We start from the raw sequence: 21,841 nt of genomic DNA on the forward strand, positions 1-21,841 counted from the left end.
TTATATGTGGAATCTAAAATATCACACATAGGAAGCTATCTACGAAACAGAAACAAACTCACAACATAGAGAACAGACCTGTGGTTGCCCAAGGGAAAGGAGAATGGAGGAGGGATGGATTGGGAGTTTGGAATCAGCAGATGCAAACTATCATACATAGAATGGATAAAAAACAAGATCTTACTGTATAGTATAGGAACTATACTCAATATCCTGTGATACACCATAATAGAAAATAATATGAAAAAGAATACACATATGAATCACTTTGCTGTACAGTAGAAATTAACAAAACACTGTAAATCCACTGTTTCAATAAAATAATGTTTTTTTAGGGCCACACCTGCAGTATGTGGAGTTCAGAGGCTAGGGGTTGAATCAGAGCTGCATGTGCTGGCCTCACCACAGCCACAGCAACGCGGGATCCAAGCCACATATCCAACTTATACCACTGCTCATGGCAAGGATGGATCCTTAAACCCGCTGAGTGAGGCCAGGAATTGAACCCACATCCTCATGGATCCTAGTTGGGATCATTAACCGCTGAGCCATGAAGGGAACTCCTAAATTTTTTAAAATAGAGGCAGCAGAGTTTCCTGGTGGCCTAGTGGTTAAGGATTCAATGTTGTCACTGCCATGGCTCAGGTTCAACCCGGCCCGAGGACTTCTACATGTCACAGGCACAGCCAAAATAATTAAATTAAAAAGTAAAAAATTAAAAAGTTTAAAATTTAAAAAAGAGGAGTTCCTGGGAGTTCCCACTGTGGCTCAGTGGTAACGAGCCTGACTAGTATCCATGAGGATGTGAGTTCAGGACTGCAGGTTCGATCCCTGGTCAGGCACAATGGGTTGAAGGATCTGGCATTGGCCCAGCTGCAGTGTGGGTAGCAACTGCAGCTCAGATCTGATCCTTGGCCGGGGAACTCCGTTTTCGGGGGCAGGGAGGGGGGGTGGGGGGGTGGAAAAGAAAAAAAAAAAAAAAGAGTTAGCATCTTCAGTTATATAAGAAGAGAGTTTTTCCACTACATCAAAGAGAAAGAGAGAAAAAAACAAAAAATGAAGATACAGATTGGGAAAAGACAGCTGCAAGCTAAAATTCAAATAAAGGATTAGCATTGTAAAAAAAATTAATAAACAGGAGTTCTCTTTGTGGCTCAGCAGATTAAGGACCTGATGTTGCCTTTGTGAGGATGCAGGTTCGATCCCTGGCCTCACTCAGCGGGTTAAAGTTCTGGTGTTGCCATGGCTATGGTGTAGGCCACAGCTGCAGCTTCGATTTGACCCCTGGCCCGGGATTGTCCATATGCTGCAGGTGTGGCCATATAAAGGAAAAAAAATTAATAAACAGAAAGTCAATTAAGTGGAGTTGGGACACCAGAAGAGGGAGCTCTCCTACCCTGTAAAATAACAGAGCCCCAAAGAAGGCTCTTCTTTCCTGGCAAGGACTCAGCCAGTGAAAACCCATGAACTCCTTGTTCATTAGAGCTCTCAGACTCCTTTTCCTCTCTATAAAACAGTGCTCCTTCCCTGGCCGTGGGAGACTCCCACATAGACTGCAAAGGTTGCAGACCCTGAATTGCAATTCTCTGCAATAAACCCAAAAAACCCATCTTTGCTGGAGAAATACCTGGCAGTCTATATGTTTTAGGTCCACAGCATCTAGAATTTAAAAGTAATTCCTCTAAACTAATACTAAAAAAGACTGATGATCTAAAAGAAAAATGTGCAAAGATATGAATAACAGATCACAACAAAAAAAATGAAAAGATACTGAATCTCAGTAATCAGAGAAATGCAAATAAATAATTTTATACCTATTGATCGACAGAATTTTTTTTTCTCATCCAGGAGTAGAGAAAGATGTAGGAAAATGGCAACAAATTCTTGTAGGCTGGCTCTTTGGGAAGCAATTTGGCAATATCTAACAAGGGTGATGATATGTGTATCTTTCAACCTGACAGTTTAGTTCCACTTCTGGGTAAATGACCCCAAGAGTTGGATTCATATAGCATTACTGTCATAGCAATAAAATAATACCCACCATTAGAAGAATAGACAATTATTGTGTTTTCACAGTGAATTATTATACGGCAGTGAAAATGAATGCGCTGCAAGTATGTACAACATAGATGAATCTGAAAAATACTGCCAAGAGGGAAAAAAGCAAGTTCTAGAAGACACATACCAGCATAATACTCCTTTACAAAACTCAAAAAAAAAAAAACTAAATCATATATTGTTTAGGAATGCATACACATGCAACAACATTTTTGAAGCAAGAGAATGATAAAACAAGAGGAAAGAACACACAAGTAGTTACAAGTAATTGTTAACTTCCAAATTCCTGAGTTGGGTATTTGCTTTACAGTTATTTGTATATCATCAATAAGCAAGCAAATATAAATATATAAAAATGAGTCACATATGGATCCATAAATATGTTTACAATTAATCCAACTCCTGCACATGTTCGATTAAACAAGGAGGCCATGAGACCAAGGTGACTCTAATACCTTAACAGCCTGTATAAGCAAACCAAAACCTAAGCCTGTAAATGCCTCAAGGTTAGTAAATCAAAACCTAAGGACAACCAATCACTGCCAACCAGGGTTTCCAATAAGGCACCCATGTAAGCTGCAGGCAGTCAAGTAATTCCCTTGCTTCACTTCCTTCTCTTCTCTATAAAAGTCTTACCTGTATCTCCAGAAGTGGGTGGCAGAGCACTCCTAACCACTTCTGGTTTGGCAGTGCCCAATCCAAATCAATTTTTGCTCAAAACAAAAACAAACATAAAAACAAACTTTTAAATTGGACTCTTTCCTCCCATCCCCAATTCATTTCTTAAATATTTGTGTTTTTCCAGATCTATCTTCAGCCAGTTAGTTAAGAAACTTCCCTCCTGGGGAGTTCACATTGTGGCTCAGTGGGATAAGGATCCACTGTTGTCTCTGTGAGGATGTGGGTTGAATCCCTGGCCTAGCTCAGTGGGTTAAGGATCCGGCATTGCCATGAGCTGTGGTGTAGGCCACAAATGTGGCCCAGATCTGGTGTTGCTGTGGTGTAGGCCTGCAGCTGCAACTCTGATTTGACCCATGATCCTGGGAACTTCCATATACCACAGGTGCAGCCTTAAAAAGAAAAGGAAAGAAAAAAGAAGGAACAAACGAATGAACGAACTTCCCTCTGGAAGGAAGGAAAGATAACAGAATTTTGTATATATCAAAGTGTAAGATATATACACTTCACCTTTTGTTTTAAAAAAAATCATCAGAAGATTGGATTCGGAAGATGTGGTATATATACACAATGGAATACTACTCAGCCATAAAAAAGAATGACATAATGCCATTTGCAGCAACATGGATGGAACTAGAGAATCCATACTGAGTGAAATGAGCCAGAAAGACAAAGACAAATACCATATGATATCACTTTTAACTGGAATCTAATATCCAGCACAAATGAACATCTCCTCAGAAAAGAAAATCATGGACTTGGAGAAGAGACTTGTGGCTGCCTGATGGGAGGGGGAGGGAGTGGGAGGGATCGGGAGCTTGGGGTTATCAGACACAACCTAGAATAGATTTACAAGGAGATCCTGCTGAATAGCATTGAGAACTTTGTCTAGATACTCATGTTGCAACAGAAGAAAGGGTGGGGGGAAAAAATGTAATTGTAATGTATACATGTAAGGATAACCTGACCCCCTTGCTGTACAGTGGGAAAATAAAAAAACTTATTAAAAAAAAAATCATCAGAAGGGTACAGCGTAATAGTCAAGGAATTTCACCAATAATGATTTTTACTTAAGATCAAATTGGAGCTGTTTATCACAATCACTGAAGTGGTACTGAAATTACTAGCTAAAGCAATTTTAAGCTAATAACTTAGCAGAAATTAGTTTGATATAAGCACAGTGCTCTTTCAATTACTATAAATTCTTGACTAAGTTTTTTAATATGAATATTTGATTCATTTAACACATTTTAAATAGCTTGATCATATAGTAAAAGCATTGTTAGTTGAGCAGAAAGCAGCATATTAGTTATCTTTTTAAAAGTTCAGCTGTACCAGTTAGAAATATCAAAAAATACCAATGAGCCATTGTACTCAAGCCAATTAATTAAATAAAATGGAAAAAAATACAGTTGCACAATTCAAACAGCCTTGTCTTTCCACTTCTTAAAATGTCCCTAGTTTACTAAAGCAAGGCATTATGCAGTTGTACAATTATATGCTGTGTTAGTGAATAGCTGTTTTAATCTACAGGAGACAAAGACATAGAAGTACTAATAGCTACTAATAATTTTCATATGGATCATGAAAACTCATTTAAGACGTGAAAGAATATTTTAAACTATACTTTAAAAATTTAAGCATAAACTACTTTTGCTTATTAGAAGTCTATTCCTCAAAAAAGTTAATTTTAAGTTTGCTATAATTAAATTCTCTAATTGTTTTTCTCTTTGCAATCCTGATTTATAATTCCTATGATTTTTAAAAAAAAATTTTATTAAAAACTCTGAACCCATAATGAATCAGTTATGGTATTAAAGCTTTCATGATCATTCTCACCAAGGAATTTAAAAACACACTTGCTTACCCACCCCAAATAGTCTTCTAATTACAGATAGTCCCATGTGGCCTTCCCTCCTTCCTTCTTTCCTTCCTTCCCTCCCTCCCTTCCTTCCTCTCTCCCTCCCCCTCCCTTTTTTTTGGTCTTTTTAGGGCCATACCTGTGGCATGAGGAAATTCCCAGGCTAGGGGTCCAATCAGAGCTGTAGCTGCCAGCCTACACCACAGACACAGCAACACCAGATCTGAGCTGCATCTGCCACCTACACCACAGCTCATGGCAACGCTGGATCCTTAACCCAATGATCGAGACCAGGGATCAAACCCGCATCCTCTTGGATACTAGTTGGGTACGTTATCACTGAGCCACGATGGCAACCCCCCTACATGGCTTTCTTTCTCAAGAAGTTAGCCAAAAATCTAGAGCTGTATGGGGCAAGTGGATAAGCGGAAAAGAGAAGTTAGAGATGCTGACACTGCAGTACAGGCATTTAGTTTTGCTTTTTTATTTTGCTACCAAATTTCTCATTACACTGAACATTTTTAAGTGTTCCAAAAATAACGCAATACAGCCTCTTGTGAACTGAAGGGAGTCTGTTTTGTCTGTGTTCCAGGAAAAAAAAAATAAGGTGCTGCTCTCAAGTCTGTTGCCCTTCACCTTCTAGTATGTTCTGGTATAGTTCATTCTCCCACCAAACATTTACTGAAAGCCTAGTACATGCCAAGAACGGGGTTACACATGAATTAGACAGAGGCCCAGTTCTCCAGGAGTTTACAGTCTGAAGAAAAACAGACATTTACATGCATATTCACATAGGTCTATAATCTATCACCCTAAGCCTGAAGGGCCTGCATTTCAGAATTTGGGAGTTTACAGACTTTAAAAAGGTGAATTTATCACATATTTCATAAAACCCCAACTGGACTCTAGGGCAGTAGCCACATAATCCAGGAGTACTTCTGCAGCCAAACATAATAAGCATAGTCACAACTAGGTGGGGAAAAAATACACTAGCAACAGTTTCATGTTAGTTCAAGTCAGGATGTGGCACCAAATGAGTTCAAATCACAGAAAGTTTTGCTCTAAATGATATATGAAGAAACCTGCAGTTTCAAAGTATTTTGAATCTCCAAATTGTGGGTAAGATTCTTGACCTGTAATACATAAGAGAAGGGTTACCTGGATGACCTGTGAAATTAAAAGACACTCATGTATTTAGCCTATCAAGAGATGACATTTACTGAGCACTTACTATGTAAGAATGCTCACAACTCTTCACAATAACTCATTTAACAACCTCAAATGATAAGTGCTAATATCATCCTTATTTTTCAGATGAGGAAACACTTTATAAAGGTCGTGAACCTTACCCAAGTTCATACAACCTAACAAACTAGGAATATGACTATACTTATTGTGTGATCCCAGAACCTGTTTAACTTCTGAGTCTCAATATCCTCAGCCATACATTAGAGAAACTAACGTCTACTGCAAGTGATTATTTTAGGGATTAAATAACACACATTAACCAAATGTCCTTGGAATTTTAAGTCAGATTTAATGTGGGCTGGTAAGGGAAATATATGAAGAAGCTATAATCATAAACACTACTCAGGCCAATATTCACAACTGTTGATGGATCAATAGACATAATACAATAATACTTTACACAGCAAAGGAAAATAAAATTATTACCAAAAATAACTCTGTTCATGGCCTCAGTATCTCAATTCGCCTGCAATGTAACCACTGCTTTCTCTCTGCAGCAACTTGAGAGGCAGTGGGGCTTCCTCCCTGACTCCAAAGGGGAGAAGTTTGCTGGGAGAGGACCTAAACCATCCCTACCTTATTTATATTCTTACTTATAGACCAGGATTCTCTAAAGAGCATGGAGGAGAGAGAGACATGCAAAGGTGGAGGGATAGGAGAAAAAACACCCAATCGTTTTTAAGGGCTTTCTTTTTTTTGGCTTTTTGCCTTTTCTTGAGCCGCTCCAGCGGCATATGGAGGTTCCCAGGCTAGGGGTCTAATCCGAGCTGTAGCTGCAGGCCCATGCCAGAGCCACAGCAATGCGGGATCTGAGCCGCGTCTGCAACCTACACCACAGCTCAAGGCAACACCAGATCCTTAACTCACTGAGCAAGGCAGGGAACGAACCTGCAACCTCATGGTTCCTAGTCGGATTTGTTAACCACTGTGCCACGATGGGAACTCCTCAAGGGCTTTCTTAAACTACATCCACCTCCTAAATATTTCAACACCTGACTCTCCAACTGCACCATGCCCATCTCTTCCCAATGCTGTGATTCCGAGATTGGGGGGTTATTAATGTTTTATCAATAAGGTGTGTAAGGGAAGAAACATGATTGATAACCACTAATTTAACCAAACAGTCCAATCACTGGTTCTCAAAAAGTGGGGACGGGCAGCAGCAGTATCACCTGGGAACCTGTCAGAAATGCAAACTTTTAAGCCCTTTGCCAGGTGTAAACAATCAGAAACCCTGAAGGTGGAGCCTAGCAACCTGTGTTTAACAAGCATGCCAGGTGATTCTGAAGCCTCCTGAAGTTTGAGATCCTCAGGTCTAAACTCTTATCTAAAACCACGTGATTGGAGGAAAGTTCAAGAATGTGTGTTTACGCACTAAGAAGTCCCTAAAAAAACTAGGAGTTCCCGAGGTGGTGCAGTGGTTAACGAATCCGACTAGGAACCATGAGGTTGAGGGTTCCATCCCTGGCCTCTCTAAGTGGGTGAAGGATCTGGTGTTGCCGTAAGCTATGGTGTAGGTCGCAGATGCGGCTTGGATCTGGCGTTGCTGTGGCTCTGGCGTAGGCTGGTGGCTACAGCTCCAATTAGACCCCTAGCCTGGGAACCCCCATATGCCGCAGGTGCAGCCCTCAAAAAGATATAAGGGGAAAAAAAAAGAAGTTCCTAAAAAAACTAACTGGCATCTATATTATCTTCCTGGTCATACAAAACATCTAGATACTTTAAAAAGGAAAGATGATAGACGGAATACATAATTATCAAAAGAAATCATTTCCATTCCAATTGATTTTAAAATAGAGCATAACTGGAAGTTCCACAGTGGGTTAAGGATCTGGCACTGCTACAGCTGTGGTACAAGTTGTAGGTTCTATCCCTGGGATCTGGAAACTTCCACATGCCATGGATGCAGCAATAAACTAAAATATAAAATAAAAAAATAAAATAGACCAAAACTATTTTCCGTATCTGAATTATGAAAAATTTTTACTTTTTTTTTCCTGAACAAAAGCTTGGAAATGAGAAAAGAGGAAATGGAAAAAAAGAGAAGTTTCCATACAAACTTCCTATTTCTACAGTCACAACTTAATACTTTACAAAGAAATCATTAACAAATGATTCCTCAAGGGAAACAATACATCTGGCAAAATCTTGACACCCTTTCTTCTTTCCTTCCTTCCTTGACTCCCTGCCTCCCCACTTCCTTCCTTCTCTTTTTTTGGCAGCCATTACTTCCTCTAAAATAACCTACTTGTGTTTGGTCTTGCTTTAAGAAACATAAGAATGAGGAGCTCCCTAGTGGTGCAGTGGGTTAGGGATCTAGTATTGTCACTGCTGTGGCTCAAGTTACTGCTGTGATGCAGGTTCACTCCCTGGCCCAGGAACTTCCACATGCCACAGGTGTGGCCAAAAAAAAAAAAAAAAAGGAGCTTGGACTATGAAATGCCAAAACTGACTTTTTTTTTCTTTTTTTTAGGGTCACACCCTACGCATATGGAAGTTCCCAGGCTAGGGGTTGAATCGGAACTGTAGCTGCTGGCCTATGCCACAGCCACAGCCACAGCCAAGACAGATCTGAGCCACGTCTTCGACCTACACCACAGCTCACGGTTACGCCAGATCCTTAATCCGTGATTGAGGCCAGGGATGGAACCTGCGTCCTTATGCATACTAGTTGGGTTCATCACCACTGAGCCATGACAGGAACTCCAAAACTGATATACATTTTTTTTTTCTTAAAAAAAAAAAATACCATAACCACTTGTGAATAAGCTTTGTTAACAAGGCACCAACAGGGTCCTTCCACACAGTTGTAAACCAGTCAATAAGAAAACAAGTTCCTTATACAGGTATCTTAAAGAGATCCATTTGGGGTGAACACTGTGGATAATAATTTGGGTTTCTATCATTGAATAGGCTATGTCACCACTGCAAAAATCTGAACTGAGACGGTAAACTCCATGACTCTATAAAATGTCATGCACAAATATTTTTAAAAAGAATAAGAGTTCATAGAATTAAGGGCAAATGGATTTTGTTTCATTCCTACACATTTTTCATATTTACATGTTATAAATTAAAAGTGTGTGACATATGCAATGCTTTAGACTACCTGACATTCATAAAAAATGAATGTTTAACCTTAGGTTCTTTAATTTTTTAATTAAAATTACATTAAAGGAGCTCCCACTGTGGTGCAAAAGGATTGGCAGCAGTTTGAGAATGCCGGGTTGCAGGTTCAACCCCTGGTCTAGCACAGTGGATCTGACATTGCTGCAGCTTAGTTTGAAGCTTCAGCTTGGATCTGATCCCAGGAGCTCCATATGCCTCAAGGTGGCCAAAACCAAACAAACAAAAATTAAATTTTTTTTTTTTTGCTGCTGCACCTGTGGCATATGTAAATTCCCAGGCTGAGTCGAATCTGAGCTGCAGCTGTGTCCTACACCACAACCATGGCAACACCAGATCCCAACTGCATCTGTGACCTATACCTCAGCTTGCAGCACAATGCTGGATTCATAACCCACTGAGAGAAGCCAGGGATCAAACCCACATCTTCTCAGAGAAAACGCTGGGTCCTTAACACACTGAGCTCCTAAATTAAAATTTTAATTTAAAAAATTATCCTTTAAGTCAAAGAAAGGGAAAAAGAAAGGCACGAGGTCTTGAGGCAAAGCTAACAAAATCTAACATTACTGTAATATCAGATACTACATGAAAATCTGATGCAGAGTATATATTTTAAATACAGAGTATGTTTCTATTCTTTAGTGAATTCTTTTAAAAATCCTGTGTGTGTGTAGATGGGGGGGGGAGAAAGAGATATAATGAAAACTTTTTTTTATGTATTGTCTTTTTAGAGCCACACCTGTGGCATATGGAGGTTCTCAGGCTAGGGTTCGAATCGGAGCTATAGCCTCCAGCCTATACCACAGCCACAGCAATGCCAGATCCACACCGCATCTGTGACCTACACCACAGCTCATGGCAATGCCAGATCCTTAACCCACTGATTGAAAGGAGAAATCAAACCTGCACCCTCATGGATACTGGTCAGATTTGTTTCTGCTGAGCCACGACAGTGACTCCCTGAAAACTTTAAACAAATAGCTTCTTTCCAGTTAACATTTTGGGAAGTCTTTCAAAGAAGAGTTTTCTTCCTGCATTTCTGATTATTTTTATCTATAGTCCTAAATACATAAGAAATGAGCACGATTCTATTATCAATTCAAATCATGTGATTTATTCTTCCACTCAACAAACATGTATTTAACTCCCAGCCTGCACCAGGCACAGGAACTGACCCACCGCAGTCAGAAAAGTTCATCTTCTCATAAGAAAGGACAGGACACATATTTAGAGAGTTATGTCACCAAAAAAACAAATGTTTCATGAGAATATGACTAAAATCAACATCCTAAGGATTTCCCTTAAACTTAATGCAATACATTCTGAAACCACTGTGAATCTACTGAAACCACTTTTAGTGTGCTTGTATTTTTAGCGGTAGTACCTCTTAAGCAACCAGTTCCATTAATTTACTATCGGCTATGTGAAATAGCAGGGTATTTCCTTTTACTTAGTCCTCAAACTACTTTCTCTACAGAGACGCATAAGATAAAACTTGGGGACATTTCACTAGCTCAGAAGCAAGTGTACTTATGTGATATTGGTCTGAGATGAACAGATATCCACCAATGCTACTTCAGGATCACACTTACTTTATCAGAATGTCATATGATTACTGTCTTGGATTCAGCCTATCAGTTCATTAATAACCCACACTAACTAGACTTGACTCTATCCCTAGCTCCCTACCCCGACAACTAATGTCCTCAAAATCCATCAATCGAAGGACTCTCCCCACCAGGGCTTGAACAGTGTAATCATTTTCAGTTACACTTCCATTGTAGCCACATCTAGTTTTACTCTACTGCTCTGACTGCCCTACTGATGTTTTCATAACACAACATTCACCATCACATACACCAACACTGTTCTTCCACAAGCTTAAGGAAAGACATTGCTCCCCATACTTCGGCATCCCTTCATAACGTGTTTCTCCATCATCTCTAGAAATTATACAAAGATGGAATTGTGGCTCAGTGGTTAATGAACCCGACTAGAAACCATGAGGATGCAGGTTCGATCCCTGGCCTCGCTCAGTGGATTAAGGATACGGCATTGCCGTGAGCTATGGTGTGGGTTGTAGATGCGGCTTGGATCCTGAGTTGCTATGGCCATGGTGAAGGCCGGTGGCTATTGCTCCAATTGGACCCCTAGCCTTGGTACCTCCATATGCCATGGGTGAGGCCCTAAAAAAGACCAAAAAAAAAAAAGACAAAAAGATAGAAATTATACAAAGATGTTCCCTCATTAAAAGGTTAGCACATAACCAAAGAGGAAATTTACATATAAACATTTCTCTCCCTTTTTTTTTTTTTTTTTTTTTTTTTGGCTTTTTGCCATTTCTAGGGCCGCTCCCATGGCACATGGAGTTTCCCAGGCTAGGGGTCTCATCGGAGCTGTAGCCCCCGGCCTACACCAGAGCCACAGCAACTCGGGGATCTGAGCTACGTCTGTGGCCTACACCACAGCTCACGGCAAGGCCGGATCCTTAACCCACTGAGCAAGGCCAGGGATCGAACCCACAACCTCATGGTTCCTAGTCGGATTTGTTAACCACTGCGCCACGACAGGAACTCCATCTCCTTTTTTTTATCTTAAGGCATGGCCAAGCCGCCATGTACGTGTTTTTAAATTTATTTTCCTCAAAAGCTTGCCTAGTGGTATGCTCATAATTAACAAATATAATGAAATCCCGTGTTGATAAACTTTAATTCCCATAGGTAATAGTTAACACATAATCATGAAAACTAATATCTAAGTTTAAAATTTTTTAAATACCAACTGCTTTTGCTTTTTGCACCAAATGACAAGGAGTGTATTTTTCAAAAAGTTTATTTTCCTCAACAGCTTCCCTAGAGGCCTATTTAGTAAGCAATGCACTTAATGATGATCCCTTGTTGACGAGTTTCAATTTCCTTAAGTATTTAGCTGTCTACCATTTTTCCATTCAAATACATAATTTAATTTGCAGACATCTAGAAAGTAAAAAATGTTTCAAATTATTTCCTTATTAAAAACTGGTCAGAGGAGTTCCCTGGTGGCCTAGTGATTAAAGATTCAGTATAGTCACTGCTGTGGTGTAAGTTCAATCCCTGGCCCGGAAGCTTTTGCATGGCGCATGTGAGGCCAAAAAAATCCCATAAAATAACAAAAACAAACAAACAAACAAAAACCCGTTCACTATAAGCCTTGTTAATTATCCTAAATACAATGTATGATCTATGTCACATGCCAGCTGTACAACAAAGCCTCATTCAGCTTAAGCTGCATTATTGGGTTTTTAATTTCACAAATCAAATAGTTAATGCCCAGCTTTTGTACTTAAAACAATTTCTGGATAAAGGTGTTTAGGTGGGGAACTCACAAAAAATGAAGAGGAAAAAAAATGAGTCAAGCCATTGTTAAATGTCATCATGATAAAAGCAACAAAAATTCCTAGGTCAGAGCCCAGAGGTTATTAGCGCTTTGAGCATAAGGACCACTGCCTTCCTCTTTGCCCTTTCCAAAGTGGTGTTCAAATTTTATGGTACAGATTCTATCAATTTCTGTATAGCTAAAAATGTGTTACAAGTTAGATGGTAAAGAAGAAACAGTAAGGCTTCTAAAAATATGGTATTTTTGAAGAGATAAGAATATTTAAAGACAGTCCTTACTCAATTGTTTATATAACAAAAAATTACAAATATAAATCAGCTAGGGAGCTAAAGGCAAAATGGGGGAAATATTTTTTTTGGCCGTGGCATCCAGTGGCTTGATGTGGGATATCAGTTCCCAGACCAGGGATTGAACCTGGGCCGCAGTGGAAGAAGCACCAAATCCTAACCACTAGATCACCAGGGAACTCCTGGGAGAAAAAATTTTTTAAGCTGCATACTGCTTTACATATTAAATATGGACATTAAAGAAACCTTATATTATTTTTAGCAAGTCACTAGTACACAAGTGGTGAAATCATTTAACGTGATTTCTGCTTCAAAAGAGATTAAATAAGATAGAGTTCTCAGCAATTCTGGAAGAAAAGGCTCTTCATTATGCATACTAGGAAAATGGTATTGAGGAATAATGCTGTGAACTTAGCAAGCACCACCAAAGGAAATTCTTTGGTACCTGTACCATCCACAGGACAGTAGAAGCAAGGCTGTAGTGAACTATAGTAATTAAGGAAGTGCTGCCTCTAGTGCCCAACTGTTGGGGTGTGAATCCTGGCTTTTCCCCTGGCATATGTTAACTAGCAATTGGAGAAGTCAACAAAGGTTAGCTCGAATTATTTTTACAGTTAAGAAAACGATGTCTTTGAACTAAAGATGGAAAAATGTTAAAAATACTTTGAGAAATAAGTATATTTAAAAAGGCAAAAGATTTATGAGATCTGAGGAGAAATTATTTTAAGCAATCCAAACATTTTGGAGCAAAATAGTTTTATTTTTCATTCTAAGCCAGAAATCTCTTTAACTCTGTCTCTTCTCTTTTCATTCTCCCCAGTCTTATAATGGTTAACTTTGAGGCTTACCTAAAATTAAAATTTTCTTCAAATCTTTGTAATTTAAAAGTGAATCATGGGAGCTCCTGCTGTGGTGCAGCAGAAACGAATCTAACCAGTAACCATGAGGTTTCAGGTTCGAGCCCTGGCCTCACTGTATGGGTTAAGGATCCGGCATTGCGGTGAGCTGTAGTGTAGGTTGCAGATGCAGCTAGGAAATCCTACATTGCTGTGGCTGTGATGTAGGTGGGTAGCTGTAACTCTGATTGGACCCCTGGCCTGGAAACCTCCATATGCCATGGGTGTGGCTATTTAAAAAAAAGCAAATCATCCAATTTGTGATCAAGGTTCAGCCACTTTTATTTCTTCCTAATGACCTACTCTACTGATCTCCTGCTTATTAGTATTCCTTCCACCAGAGGGCAGAAAAAAGAAAGATGAAGTCATGAAATACAAAGTTGATAACTTACTACCTTCCAGAGAACCTTGAGCAGTGTCACCAAAAAATTTTAAACAGCACCAACATTATGGGACTTTTTGAGACAGTCTTCTCCAATTGCACAAGCACTAAATAAATTACAGCCAGAAAGTTGGCAGCTATTAATTCAAGCATTTATCCATTCACTTAACAAACACCTGAGTTCCAACCACACAGCTGGCACATTCCAGGCTCTAGGGATTCAGGAGTAAACAAAAGTTTCCTGGGGCCATGGAGGTTTTCTATATCTGTCTAAGAGAAGATAATGATGCATGCAAATACAAAACAATTTCAAGTATAGATAAGTACCATGCAGGGAAATAAACCTGTGAGAAGTTAGAGGATGACTGGGAAGGTTGTTTTTAAATAAATTAATCTGCTAAGTAGAGACCTGAATGAAAGGAGTGAATGAGCCATATCTTAAATGGGGGGCGAGCATTCCAGGCACAGGAAACAGTAAATACAAAGGCCCTGAGGCAAAAACTAACCTGGCAAGTTGAATCCACAGGAGAGAGTATACTAAGGCTGGAGGGAGTAGGCGGAGCAGAGATATTAGGGAGCAAGGCAGGAACCCAACCATGTGATCATCTAGACCTCTTGATCACAATAAAACTTCAGATTTTAATCTAACAGCAACGGGTTCTGATGACTAGGGGATATAATCTGATTTGATTCTCACCTTTTAAAGTTCATACTGGCTACTAGGGGACACAGAGACTGGAAGCTGAAAGATCAGTTAGGTGCTGCTATAGTGGTCTGGGCCAGGAAATACAGTGATTTGACATCACAGTAATGGGCCGCAGAAGTGATAAAAAAAACTGACAAATTTGGAATAATTCTAAAGTTAGAGCCCCAATACCTGCCAATTAGAGGAATACAGTGTAAGATGAGTGAATCAGGGGAAGTAAGGCTAACTCTTAGGAGTTTTAAACTGAGCAACTGGATGGATAGTGATACCATTCACTGAGTTAGAGAAGAAGCCACAGCCAGTGAGGCAGCATCAAAACCAGAGTGAGGGTCCCAAAAGCCAATGGGGAAAAATGCTTCAATAACGAAGGGTTTATCTATTACCTGTGTCAAATGTGGTTGAGAGATCTAATGTGGCAAGACTGACCTCCTTGGTGACCTTGGGAAGAAGGGTTTTTCGGCATAGGAAGGATAAAGTCTCTGGAGCAGGTTCGGAAGAAGATAGGAGATGAGGGATTGAGAAGCAGATACAGCCCACATGGAATCTTTCAAAGATTTGTGTACACAGAGTAGCTTTATTATTATTATTATTTGTCTTTTTGTTTCTTTCTAGGGCCAAACCCTCGGCGTATGGAGGTTCCTGGCTAGGGGTCTAATTGGAGCTGTATCAACCAGTCTACACCAGAGCCACGGCAACACGGAATCCAAGCCAGATCCAAGCCACGTCTGCAACCTACACCACCAATCATGGCAATGCCGGATCCTTAACCCACTGAGCCAGGCCAGGGATCGAACCCACGTCCTCATGGATGCTAGTTGGGTTGGTTAGCCGCTGTGCCATGACGGGAACTCCCACTTATTTTTTGAAGTTTCAATTTTCCTTTTTTTGAAATTTCAAACACTCTTATTCCCTTCACCTAGATTCACCAATTGTTAACATTTGCCACATTTGTTCTATGTAATAATTATTACTGCTTATCTATTTGAGAATAAATTAAAGATATTTGACCCTTTATTCCTTAATAGTTCACTGCCTATCTTCTAAGATCAAGGGCATTTTCTTACATAACTATAGTATACAATTATCAAATTCAGTGAAGTTAACACCGATACACTAATATTTAATATTCTTAGAGTAATTGGATTTTCCAACCTAGGATATGCACTGCATTTAATTGGCAGGTCTCTTGAATTTCCTTTAATCTGGAATAGTTTCTTGTGCCTTTCTTTGTCTTTCATGGCGTTAACATATTGGAAGAGAACAAGCCAGTTAACTTGGTAGAACAATCCTCACTTAAGGTTCCTCAATTGTTTCCTTGTGATTAGATCTTGGTTATGCATTTTAGAAATACCACAGAAAAGTAATCATGTTCCCTAGTTCAAGAATGTCAAGAGGAATATGTTTATCCCACTCCTGGTGATGTTCACTTTGATCATCTGGTTGAGGCTTGTCTGTCAGATTTCTCCACTGTGAAGTTAACCATCTTCCCCTGGTTCATTAATCTTTAGAGAGATCTTTGGAAACTGTATTAATATACTTTTCGCCATTAGTAACACCTGTCTGAATCACTATTACCATGATGGCTGCAAATGAGTAAGTTTTCGAACTCTATTATTCCTTCTACAGTTTTTATTGGTGGTCCACCGTAAAGAACTTTTCCCCTTTCCTTACTTTATTTACTGTGGACTTGTGGCTTCTGATTTTATTAAGAGTTATAATCCATTACTATTGTTATTCATGCTGGTGCTCAAAATTTCCCAGATTTGGCTGTTCAAGCTATTACCTATGTCCCTGTGACATGTCACCATTATTTTTTTGAACACTTCCTTACTTTGTGTTCTAGGCTCATCTTATACTTTCCTTTCCTCAGCTCTCAAATCAGCCATTTCGATCTGAGCATGGTTGTGCTCACAGCTACTAGGGTGTTCTTATCACTAGGCCCTTTCATCAGAGAGAACTAGGAATTATATGAATGTCTGTATGAATGTATGTACATTTTAATCATGGGTTCTTATGGATAACTAATTCCAACCCAGTACCACAGAGTTATTCACACTGCCTTCTTCTGTTTCATATTTTTATTTCCCTTCTTCCGCAGTGAAAATCCTAGCTCCCAAAATAGCAATGAATTTACTCCTTTGCTCAATCCTACAATACACAAAAAAATAGTTTCAGGACTGCTCTAACTATACCACTATAAATCTGCTGCTGTTTGTATTCAATTGGAGGTTTTCTATCAACTCTGACAATCTTGTTTTTGAACATATACATTAACAAGTTTTCAAAACCCAAAACTAAGCACAAAAAGGTATAATTAGAGCGGTACCATCCCCTCCACCATCCCATTGACTCAGTTCCTACTTGGCCCCTATAGGTAGCTAATTAGTTTCTGATTATCTCTCGTGCATTTATTTTTGTTCTATCAAAAAAAATTCTACTTTCTCAATGTAAAGCAGAGAAATGGGGCAGAATACTGGATCAAGAGAGAATTTTTAGGAGTCCTCTTGTGATTTGGTGGGTTAAGGATCCAGCATTGTCACTGCAGCACCTCTGGACTCTGCTGTGGTGCAGGTTTGACTCCTGGCCTGGGAACTTTGACATGCCACTAGAGAGGCCAAAAAAATTTAAAAGGCACAACATGGTGCCTATTTATTTGACTCACTTACAAGACTGCAAGCTTCTTGAGGGCAGAAGCTATACTTTGTAAAGAGCAAATGAGCAAAAAAAAAAAAAAAAAAAAAAAAAGAATGAATTTTAAGATGGGTGACACAACAGAATGTTTGTATTATAATGTAAATGATTCTAAAGAAACTGAAATTGAAGATTTCAGTAGAAGGGACAGGGTAATTGTAGAAGGAACTATTTATCAAAATACCTTCTGATTTAATGTGAGAGATAGCAAAGGGTTCCCATATTCCAAAACAGATTGCCATCCTGTTTGTAAGCTTCCAAATTAGTTATATCTATGGCTCGAGAGAACTCACATTAACATAGGTTATAATTAATTAGGAAGGATAATTAAACTCTCACTACCTATTAATGTCAGTAGGAGAAATTCTGCCCTGTCAAGAAGGAGGTTTTGAATTTTGAGTTAGACATTTAAACAGGAATAGAAAGGTGAGAAGAGAATGGTTGACATGAGGACCTGTACAATAACAGACAGTAACGACTATGCTAGAAAAACAAACTCACATCTCTGGCACGTATTGGAAAATTTACAAATATGCTAACAAATAACTGAGGGTTATCCTTCATGCCCTGGCACCAAGTTAGGGAGGCAAAGAGGGAAGAACATGAACCCCAGAGACATTTGGCCTTAAATCCCCAATGAGTTACTTAATAGCTACATAATCACCAGCAAGTTATTTAACATCTTAGAGGTGCAGTTTCCTTACCTGTATAACTGGATAATGTCTTCTTTGCCAAGTTAATGTGAGATACAATTAGAATAATGTGTAGCACTGTTCCCAGCCAAGAACAAATGTTTAACAAATAGTTCCCATAATAAATGCAGATTAACAAGGTAAAGAAGTAACACAGTCATTATACTTGAATAACATGCCTGAAAGAAATCAGTGAAATCATACCATCTCAGGCAGTATTTGGTAAGGGCAGAAAAATGTCCAAAACGTAGTTCCAATTCTCAATTTTCAAAATGTCCTACACTCTATTTTTAAAGTGTTAAAATATGTGCTGACATACTAAAGTGCCAATGATTTCAAAGAAATAATTCTGGGGAGATGTTGCTCAAATGGTAAAAACTTCCGTTTATAAGGTTAGTAAGTTCTGGGGATTTAATGTACAGCATGGTGACTATAGTTAACAATACTTGTATTAACAATACTGTATTGCATACTTGAAAGTTGCTAAAAGAGATGTTAAATGTCCTCACCACATACGTGCACATGCACAGACACACACACACACAAAAGTAATTACATGAGGTGATGGATGTATTAACTAACCTTATTATGGTAATCATTTTGTAATTTATATGTATATTAAATCATCACATTGTATACCTTACACTTACACAATGTCATGTTAATATCTCAATAAAGCTGGAAAAAATAATAAAAGAAGCAATTCTGTAAGTTAACAAAGGCTAACTCAGAACAATCTCCTAAATAACACCTATGGCTCACAGACATGAACATAAATGTATCACACTCAGATTAAATAATTTCATAAATGTGTGTATACAAGAGAATTAAAAGACATTTAATAAAATGATATTTTTAAAGTTCCTATTTCACTTTCAAATTCATCTACAAACCAAAATGCAACATGTAAAGTCTTTAAATGATCTGTAACCAAATACTGAAATATACAATAAACTTTCAGAGCCCAGGATCAGTAATAAACCAAAAGCCCCACACTGAAAAGTCTAAAAAATAAAAATATGCAATGGCGAAGAGATTCAAAGCATACAACTTTACCTATACAGACTATTGTTTTCCTTGGCGACTAGAAATGACTTCTCTTTCATCTTAAAGAAGGAGAGTGTGCTCTGTTTCTGTTCTAAAAGACACACTTAAAGGTCACAATCTCAGTTTGCAACACTAAGATGGACCGATAGTAAAGCGTTCTAATCAACAATTCAATGCCGAATGTCTTAAGAAAACTTTCCAGTAGGGTGCTAATTCACAGACCGAGCTATTCTGCCAGTGGAGGGAGAAAGATGCGTCCACACCCTTTATTAAAAGAGAAAGGGAAGGAGTAGGAAAAAAGGGAAGAGAGAGATGCAAAATAACAAACTGCTTCTATAAACAAATTTAAGCCTGTTTTTAAACTTTTGGGAATTCTATCTTCCTTTACCGACGGAAGAGCAATAAATATCAAAGCACAAGGAAATTATTTGTGTTCTGAAGCAGAAAAAGAACGTGGAGAGAAAAGGAAAACATTTTATCATGTGTTGAACTTAAAAGTATTCAAAATTCTTAACACCCCCCCTTACTGTGCATCATATTTCCAAAATAAATTTAACACGAAACTAATGGACTCATTTTTAGCACTCAGTGGAGAACTTTTATGAGCTCTCCCAGGGCTCTCGACCCAATAACCCTTTTGGGCAGCCCTGAATAATCGCTATCCTCAGGACAAACACCAGCTCGCGTTCCAGTGCCCCGAAGGGACCTCGGGGTGCGGAGAGGCACCTAGGGGTCGAAAGCCCAGGGACCATGGCTCACCCCCTCGCTGCCCAGAGCGAGCGGTCCCAAGGGCCTAGGAAGTGTCCGAAGCTGCGGCCAAACGGCCGGTCCCTGCACTAGAGCGCCACCGAGGCGCGCCCGCCCCGTCCTCCCAGGCAGGGTTCGCCGACCGGAGCTCCCAATCCTCGGGTCAGGAGGAACTCTGCCGGACCCGGGCCGCCTCCAGGGCCGAGTTCCGCCGGGGCAGCCTCGCGGCGCCTCACGCCCCCCTGCAGGAAGCCCGAGATGCCCCCGCGGGGCGCACCGACCAGCCGCAGCTTGCGCGGCAGCCGCCTACCTGGAGGGAGCTCGGGCCGGCTTGGACCCGGCGTCCGAGGGTCGGCTGGGCGCCTCGCAGCTCCTGGCGCACGGACCGGGCGTGCGGAGCGCAGCGCAGCGCACCGCCGAGACCAACGCCGCGGAGATCCGCCGACCACACCCAGGCCCGCGCCGCCCAGCAGCCAACTCTGCGGCGCGCGGGGCCGGGGCGGGGACGTGGCTTGAGGCGCGAGGCGCGAGGCACGAGGCGCGCGGGTCCCGCGGGGACGCGGCGCGGGCGCGCGCAGACCCCTGAGCGTGCGCGGCCTGGGCAGGGGGCGAAGGCAGCTGGCGCTGCGCACAGCTTCTGCTTCCTATTTTCTATCTCGTTTCCTGCTAGAAGGAGAAGAAAAACATTAATTCCCAGGCAGTTTCGTTTTCTTGGTGCAGCGCCTGGACGACGGAGCACACTTCTGAGTAGCGCCCAAGTGGGTTGGCCAGTTTTCCTTCCCGGCACAGTACAGGCCTCAGTTTGCTTGAGGGTAGGGCAGGGGGGCTGACTTAGAAGATCTCAAGGTCCCGCTTAGGTTTAACATTTCTGGAATTTTAAATGTAAGAGAGTAAACTGAAGCCCAGAGTCTTACAAAATTGCACTGCAATCCCAGCTCTAATGTCGCTAGTTTTGTGATCCTGTACCGTCTCAGGGCCTTAGTTTCACCGGCGAAATAGGGATAGTGTATCTGCCTCATAAAGGTGCTAAAATTTTTAATGAGATAACATTTAAACAGAGCCTACCTCTGAATAAATAATCAATGCTTGGAAGTTGTTACTATTGTCACTGATGAAAGGAGGCCTTCCAGATAACCCCATCAAGTCACTTGTCTCTGCATGAGTTAAAACATCACATGCAACCGACTTTTCCCACATTTCTCTGGGTGTTTTATGTTTAAAATGTCATAAAATGAATGCATCTACCAAATTTGCTTCCTCTGAAGTCAGTACCGCCCGGGAGCAATTTTCCTCTCCCCACCCCCATCTTTCTTCTGAGTTAATTCCAGTTTGACAGACTGTTGCTATAGCATTCCTTCTCTGACGTCAAACAATTTAAAGAAACAGCCCTGGGTAACGAAAACTGCAGAGGAGTTCTTTGTCGAGTTTCTGTGCTGGAGAAAGGTTTGAACAATATCTTCAGAGAACTTTAACACCTCCGCAGCCTTCCATTTCTTCTTCAGCAGCTTCCCACTATCACCTGGAATAAATCTTCTAGTACCTTTGTGATGAATGCACCCTGACTGAAGCTGTGGAGAAAATGTGACCCTTTGTATAAAAGCCAGACCATAACAAAAATGGAAACAGCTGTGGTACTAGGATGATAAAATTATAGGGTTCCCCCCCAAATTTTCATTTCTTAATGTGGGGTGTCTGGAAGGTTGATTGGGACCTGAATGGGTCCTTTGCAACTGTAACTGTTTATAGATTTTAATGATTAAATCTTGAGCTTTGTCATTTTTAGGAGGAAGCAAAGGAAAATTGTTATTTATTTAAGAAATTCCTATTATGTACCAGACTCCCTGCTTTCTTCTTTCTTTCTTTCTTTTCCTTTTTTCTTTTTTTCTTTTTTTTTTTTTTTTTTTTTTGACTTTTTGCCTTTTCTAGGGCCACTCCCAGGGCATATGGACGTTCCAAGGCTAGGGGTCTAATCTGAGCTGTTGCTGCCGGCCTACGCCAGAGCACAGCAACTTGGGATCTGAGCCACATCTGCAACCGACACCACAGC

The 21,841-nt window shown here is 40.2% G+C and overlaps 1 protein-coding gene across 1 annotated transcript in view; it reads right to left on the reverse strand.

The window, feature by feature from the left end:
* Positions 1-20,435, reverse strand: part of GNB4 (G protein subunit beta 4) — a 70,794-nt gene extending 50,359 nt beyond the window's left edge. Inside the window, exon 1 of the mRNA XM_021069860.1 lies at positions 20,105-20,435. The gene's annotated coding sequence lies outside the window, so the exon portion shown is untranslated. The remainder of the gene's footprint in view (positions 1-20,104) is intronic.

The sequence above is a fragment of the Sus scrofa genome, chromosome 13 (assembly GCF_000003025.6).
Source record: "Sus scrofa isolate TJ Tabasco breed Duroc chromosome 13, Sscrofa11.1, whole genome shotgun sequence".
NCBI classification, from domain to species: Eukaryota; Metazoa; Chordata; class Mammalia; order Artiodactyla; family Suidae; genus Sus; species Sus scrofa.